The 6,331-nt window shown below is 37.8% G+C and overlaps 1 non-coding gene across 1 annotated transcript; it reads left to right on the top strand.

Moving 5' to 3' along the window:
* The first annotated feature begins 5,861 nt into the window (after window positions 1-5,861).
* Trnas-gga (transfer RNA serine (anticodon GGA)) lies at window positions 5,862-5,936 on the top strand. The gene has a single exon. It is a non-coding gene; the product is annotated as a tRNA-Ser (tRNA).
* Window positions 5,937-6,331: the final 395 nt, after the last annotated feature.

The following is a 6,331-nucleotide window of genomic DNA, read 5'->3' on the forward strand; positions in this document are numbered from 1 at the left end:
TCTTCCATAAGCTATTCTCGTATCTGGAGGCTCAATGGAGAGCGTTACAAATTCTTTCACCGATCCCATCATCTCGTGAATTTTGACAACACTTGCTTAAATTATTTAACCTCATCAGTGGAAGCGTTGTACACTTAAGTTCTCAGATGTCCCTATAAAGAAAAATTCAGAGGCTTCAGGTCAGCAATTTGTATGTGTAGGGAACTGTTTTAGTGAATTTTCTGAAATGAGAAGTCTCTCAAATGAAATACACTTCTTTTTTTTTTCAATGTTTCAAGCTATTGGCGCTAGTCAGTATCTCTGAACCCATTATCACTCTAACAGCTTAGCCACTTGTCAGTTTTTTCAACTATTTCGCGGCACGAATCTTTTACATATGTAGCTACTTCACAAGAAATTGTTCGATACTTCATCCGATATTCAGTTTTTATATACACTCGCCTAAGAAATTAAATTGCAATACGCTGCTAATGGCTGTCACATATGCATATCCCCGCAGTCACCACCCATAGAAAATTTATAATTCTACACATTTTTGCTTCACAAAAATATTTCTCATTAATATTAAATTTGGAATATGGCACAGGTACTTCTCCTTATTACTTTGAAATTCACTATACTTCAAATTTAGCTTTTATTTCGCGATTCCAGTTGCCGAATCGCCCACTCCAACGTCTCGAAATTGCACGCAGTCTGTTTGTGATTCCCTGAAAGTTGGGGCTTTACTCTGACTTCCAGAACCTTCTAGAACGTAAGTGATATCGCAGCCACACTTAGCTTTATGATCTTCTATAGATAAAGGTAAACTTGCAACTTTCACCTGCGTCAGTTTTTTTCCATTAATTATGTTAAGCTGTGCATAGGAAGGGGAAATACCTGAAATTTTCTATAAAAATGATTTTTAACACATAATTTTACTCTGAGTTAAAAATGTATCTTTTTGCTTTCCTTGGCATCAGTGATAGTCTGTCACAGTCATCAGAATTACTCTGATAACCATTTATAAAATTAAATCGAATTAGCGGTAGCTTGCAATTTTAACAGTTTTATTCAACATTGTACACGTTTTGCAAGTAGTTTCGTATTAAGAGCAGATATTCAAGTTGACTACATATATGTACAGTACTCTGTGCATCGACGGGAGATTATGAAACGCAGAAATAACGGATTCATGTACTACAGAAAGGTGCACTGTAACTCTATAAAAGATATGTGACACTTTTTAAAGTATTTTCCGTAAACGTCATCGATTTCTGTGCTATCAAAATCACTGGTTTCTCTGTAATTGCGAAATTACCTATGAATGAAAACAAAAAGTATTTTTCGCATTTAATGTGAATATTGTTAAAAGAAATTTAACAATGTTCGTAATTTTAAGTAAATTATTATATCACTGGGTCACTCTGATTAAGGAAATACCAAGGGAACTTAGGTACTGTTATATTTGTCGGAGAGTAAACTTGTGACGTCACTGTGCGCAGGCTCGGTTCTGCTGCACTATTTACGACACGGACTCTAATTATGGATCTCGTACAAGACGAGAAGCACATGCATGTGAACCCAAGTCATATTTTACGAGACTAAGTGTAAGATACTTATGTGAACAGGTGAATTAAGCTCCAAACATCATCAAGAACTTGCTACAAAACCGTGCGCAAGTAACCAGAACGTCCTCTCAACAGCTGGAAATGATGGAGTATTGTCGTAGACGCCGACACCGTAGTCTCAGATGCATCGACAACCTGTAGGACTGTTCTAATTAGAGTAGTTTAGAACTTTTGTAAGACATACCCAGTGAATTTCATTGAGAAAATAGAATAATAAAACTAGTCACGTAAAATTATAGCTCTTCGATATTATCGTTAGTCTCAGTAACTGTTACATAGTCCAGGATCCTACAATTTCTTATTCTAATAGAAATAAATATCATTAATCTGTCAGAGAGACCAAACAGTTAAAAAATTATACCAGTTTTGTTTCGTAGGAAAATGATGTGAATTGTTCAGTGATGACACCTCAGTCGGTTAGTTAATTTGTTGACTATAAAATCAGATGGCGTACAGATAATGATAGTTTGGATGAAAGTAACAGTAAGATAATCTTAAGTTTGCAAACGAAAACTATATTTTCTGAACTTCTCATATCATTATTTGTTTTGCGAATGTTTACTGTCATTTACATAGCGGTTCTTATTTTGCCATAGCAGCTGCTTTGAAATTTAATTATTATTAAATAATACAAATATCTCTGAAATTCTGTAAACTTTATTTGGAAAGTTAATGAGTTTTGCTTGTGTAGGTAATCGTTACTGTTAAGTAACGCAGTTCTTACACTAATAGAAATATTTCACTGTGTAACTATTTTCTTAACCTTTGGATTCATGATGGAAGGATTTCAAGCCCAAAAGTGAATTAATTATCCCTTTAATCATACTGACATTGTATGTAATTGGACCCTGTATTATTTAATGCTTAAAATCACGTCTAGGATTAAGAAACATAGTAAAACTGTATTTACTATTGTAAAGATTGAATGAAAACAATGTTTTCTTAATGCTTTGCACATAATACATGGAGGGGACTTCTGAGGCCTGTTGTAATCTAAATCTGTAGCAAGCGATTTTCCGCCAATCTATTAATGTTGGTATCTGTGACACTTTTGTACTGTCAATTGTCGCATGTGCTACATTATAGCAACAACAATAATGGACTTCCTGCTCATTGCTGACGTTGACCTTAGAGGTCAAAGGTGTTTCTCTCGCAGCTGATGCAAGTAATTATGTTTGCTACACTCCCTGTTCTTCTTTCTTCTCTCTTTCTCTGACACAGTAACTATATACACTTCCTCTCTAAGCAAGTAACGTTCGTCTCTTATCGAGTCATCTAGTACTTCTCGGGAAAGACAATCAACTTGTACTATAAATGTGGACGATCCAAATGTCTCAACGATTATTCCTGACTTCTTGGACGTATGTGAATGTAGTGTTGCTTCCCAGAATGAAACTGATCCCGCATAGGGACAGCTCAGAATCTAAAGAAAATGGTATTGAAACTTGGGATGTAAATGATGTAGGCTTACCAAGTATAGATTGGTCTGCTGATACAGCGCAGCCTGCAAGCACAAATAATACACCAAGCATAACCCAGCCCGAGAAACCAAATAATATAGCCGTCAAGCCCAGCCTGAAAACCTTTTTTAAACTACATGACGAAACTCAGTGGAGCAAAACATCACCTCCTTCTAGCAGAACGCTTATTCATAATATAATGAAAATTCCTTGAGGTCCTGTTACGGGAACAAATACACGAACGACAAAAGATACTTGGAATTACTTTATCGCAAATAACATTGTTGATTAAACTGACAATTGCACAAATCTGGAAGGACGATGCTCAGCAGCTACAGAAGTTCAAACATGACATAGTGTCAGAACGAGGAAATCAATACATTTTTTTGGGATTCTCCTATTAGCTGGAAGTTATAGAAGCTGAGATGTTCCTATAACACAATTATTTCGTGACTCCACTGGTAACCCTGTTTATATGGCAATTTCTTTTTATATCAAGTTTGAAGAAATAAGGAGAACCATCACGTCTGATGATAAATGAACCCGATAAGCTAGGAGCGATGATGATAATGTGGTAGCTTTCCGCAATGTGTGGGAACTATTCACAAACAACTTCAAGTAAAGCTTTCATCGAGGAGAAAACACCGCAATAGATGAGCAGCTGTTGTGTTTCAGATGGTGTTAGAGATTTGTACAGTTTATTCCAATGAAGCTAGGAAAATGTGGAATAAATACATTCTGGCCATGTGAGTGACAACATACGCTGTAGGTGGGCTAATGTACTCAGGAAAAAATCCAGATCACACTCACCAAGAAAATGTTGCAGCTCATGTGATAAAGGCCCTGGAAAAGGACGCTTAGAGGAAGCTCAAGCAATGTCAGGATGAACAACTACTTTATCAGCGTTTCCCAGTTTCAAGATTTATTGAAATATGAAATTACAGCATTCAGTACTCTTTACCAAAACAAACCACAAACTCCACCTGAAGTGAAACCATGAAAGATACGTGAGGTTCCATCTTCAGTATTTGGATTCAGAGTTGATTTGACGATTGTGAGTTATGTACCAAAGAAGTGTGGTGCTACTAAGTTCCATGCATCACGACGCCACAGCTGATAGGATTTACAGAAAGACGAAAGCAGAAATGATTTCATTTTACAGCAAAACAAAATCAGGTGTGGCGTATCTTGAACAAGAGGTACATACTTACACTTGCAAAAGACAGGCTCTTGCCTGCCGTTTGTTTTATTGGCTAATATAATGGATGTTGCAGCTATAAATGCTTTCTATTTACACACAAATCAACATCCAGAATATCACAATGACAAATCACATAAAAGGAGGATTTTCTTGAAAGACTTAGCCCTAGAACGTATTGGTCCATATGAAATCCAGAGACAATACTCCGAATTTGCGAAGAAATGTCCTGTAAGCATTGGCTAGATACGGCGTCAGAAGTGGCCAGGAAATGAATATAATCCACCTAAAAAATATGTCCACTTGATCTGGAAAGGAAAATTGTTCAGTCTTGATCAATATGTCCTAAAAATGTATGCAATGAACATGGTAAGTTTGTTTGTGATGACTATTTCGAGTAATGTGCAGACCTTTATGACAAGGAGTCTAATCTTTATATCGATAAAATGCTGTGTGGGCAAATTTTTGTTAGGCATTTTCTTTCATTCTGTTTGTTCAATTGGTTTAAATGGCCCTGAGCACTACGGGACTTAACATCTGTGGTCATCGGTCCCCTAGAACTTAGAACTACTTAAACCTAACTAACCTAAGGACATTACAACCATCCATGCCCGAGGCAGGATTCGAACCTGCGACCGTAGCGGTCACGCGGATCCAGACTGAAGCGCCTAGAACCGCACGGCCACACCAGCCGGCTTTCTGTTTGTATTTGGTTGCCTTATGCATATTGATTTGCGCTGTACCTCACCAATGCGCAATTCCTCGTTTATATTAATGCTAATATAGATAATTATACGCCAAAATAACAGAATTAGCAAGGATTAAATTGACACCTATTCCATCGAAATTAATGTCAAACTCTTTTCTTTATTTTTTCTAATTTAAATTAACTACAGGTGCGTTTTAAAGGACTGTATTCATTCGATTATAAATGTAAAATTTCGTAATAAACGTAACAAGGCTGAAAAATAACAATGTCGATAGAAATCTAAATGGAGGCTTCTGAAGCGCTCATCATGCCTTAACGTCAACTCGAACGCTTACGCATCCAAAGGTTAGTGATTGTTTACATCTCTGTGTAATTTAATAAATGTGATTTTCTTTAACAACTTAAAACGCTAATATTTCTCTTTGTTATTTCGCAGAGTGTTTTGTGTCGGTCTCGTGTAGCGAACTATTTTCATCAGCACAAGATTTCTTCAGACACGTTGTATAATAATTACTTCTCTGATAACCAACTAATTAATGAACACAGTTAGTCCACTTGGACCAAATTTAGAGATAACTTCAATAAATTGGCGTAGTTTAACAAAAATTTCGTGGTACTTTTCATTGTCTTTCTGTTGTGTGATTTGAATAACTTTGTGACTAGAATGAAATTGTCACTCTACAGCGGAGTGTGCGCTGATATGAAACTTCCTGGCAGATTAAAACTGTGTGCCGGACCGAGACTTGAACTCAGGACCTTTGCCTTTCCCGGGCAAGCGCTCTACCGACTGAGCTACCGAAGCACGGCTCACGCCCCGTCCTCACAGCTTTACTTCTGTCAGTACCTCTTCTCCTACCTTCCAAACTGTGAGGACGGGGCGTGAGTCGTGCTTGGGTAGCTCAGTCGGTAGAGCGCTTGCCCGGGAAAGGCAAAGGTCCCGAGTTCGAGTCTCGGTCCGGCACACAGTTTTAATCTGCCAGGAAGTTTCAACTTTGTGACTATCATTCAAAATTTACGTAAGAATGAAGTTGGAGTAAATTGTATGTAACAATAACGTGTTGTACACTTTCGCCATTAATCAGTTATTACTTGGGAAACGAGTGCCTCGATTTTCTAATTACGGTAGGCTTACGCGATCATGGTTACGTGCGTAGCCGATGATAGAGGGGCGTGCTACACCTTCTGGAGTCAGCACGAAAAATCAACCCCAATCGAGTGAGATTTGTCTCCACGCCTTGAGTTATTATCGTACAGTCGCGGCATCCAGGAAGCTTCCTGGTTCGGCTTTGTGAGCTGCTGAGTCCACCTGGACCGTGCAAGATTTCCGCACAGATATCGCGGAAATCCTTGAGAAGAA

This window comes from Schistocerca serialis, chromosome 6 (assembly GCF_023864345.2).
Source record: "Schistocerca serialis cubense isolate TAMUIC-IGC-003099 chromosome 6, iqSchSeri2.2, whole genome shotgun sequence".
NCBI classification, from domain to species: domain Eukaryota; kingdom Metazoa; phylum Arthropoda; class Insecta; order Orthoptera; family Acrididae; genus Schistocerca; species Schistocerca serialis.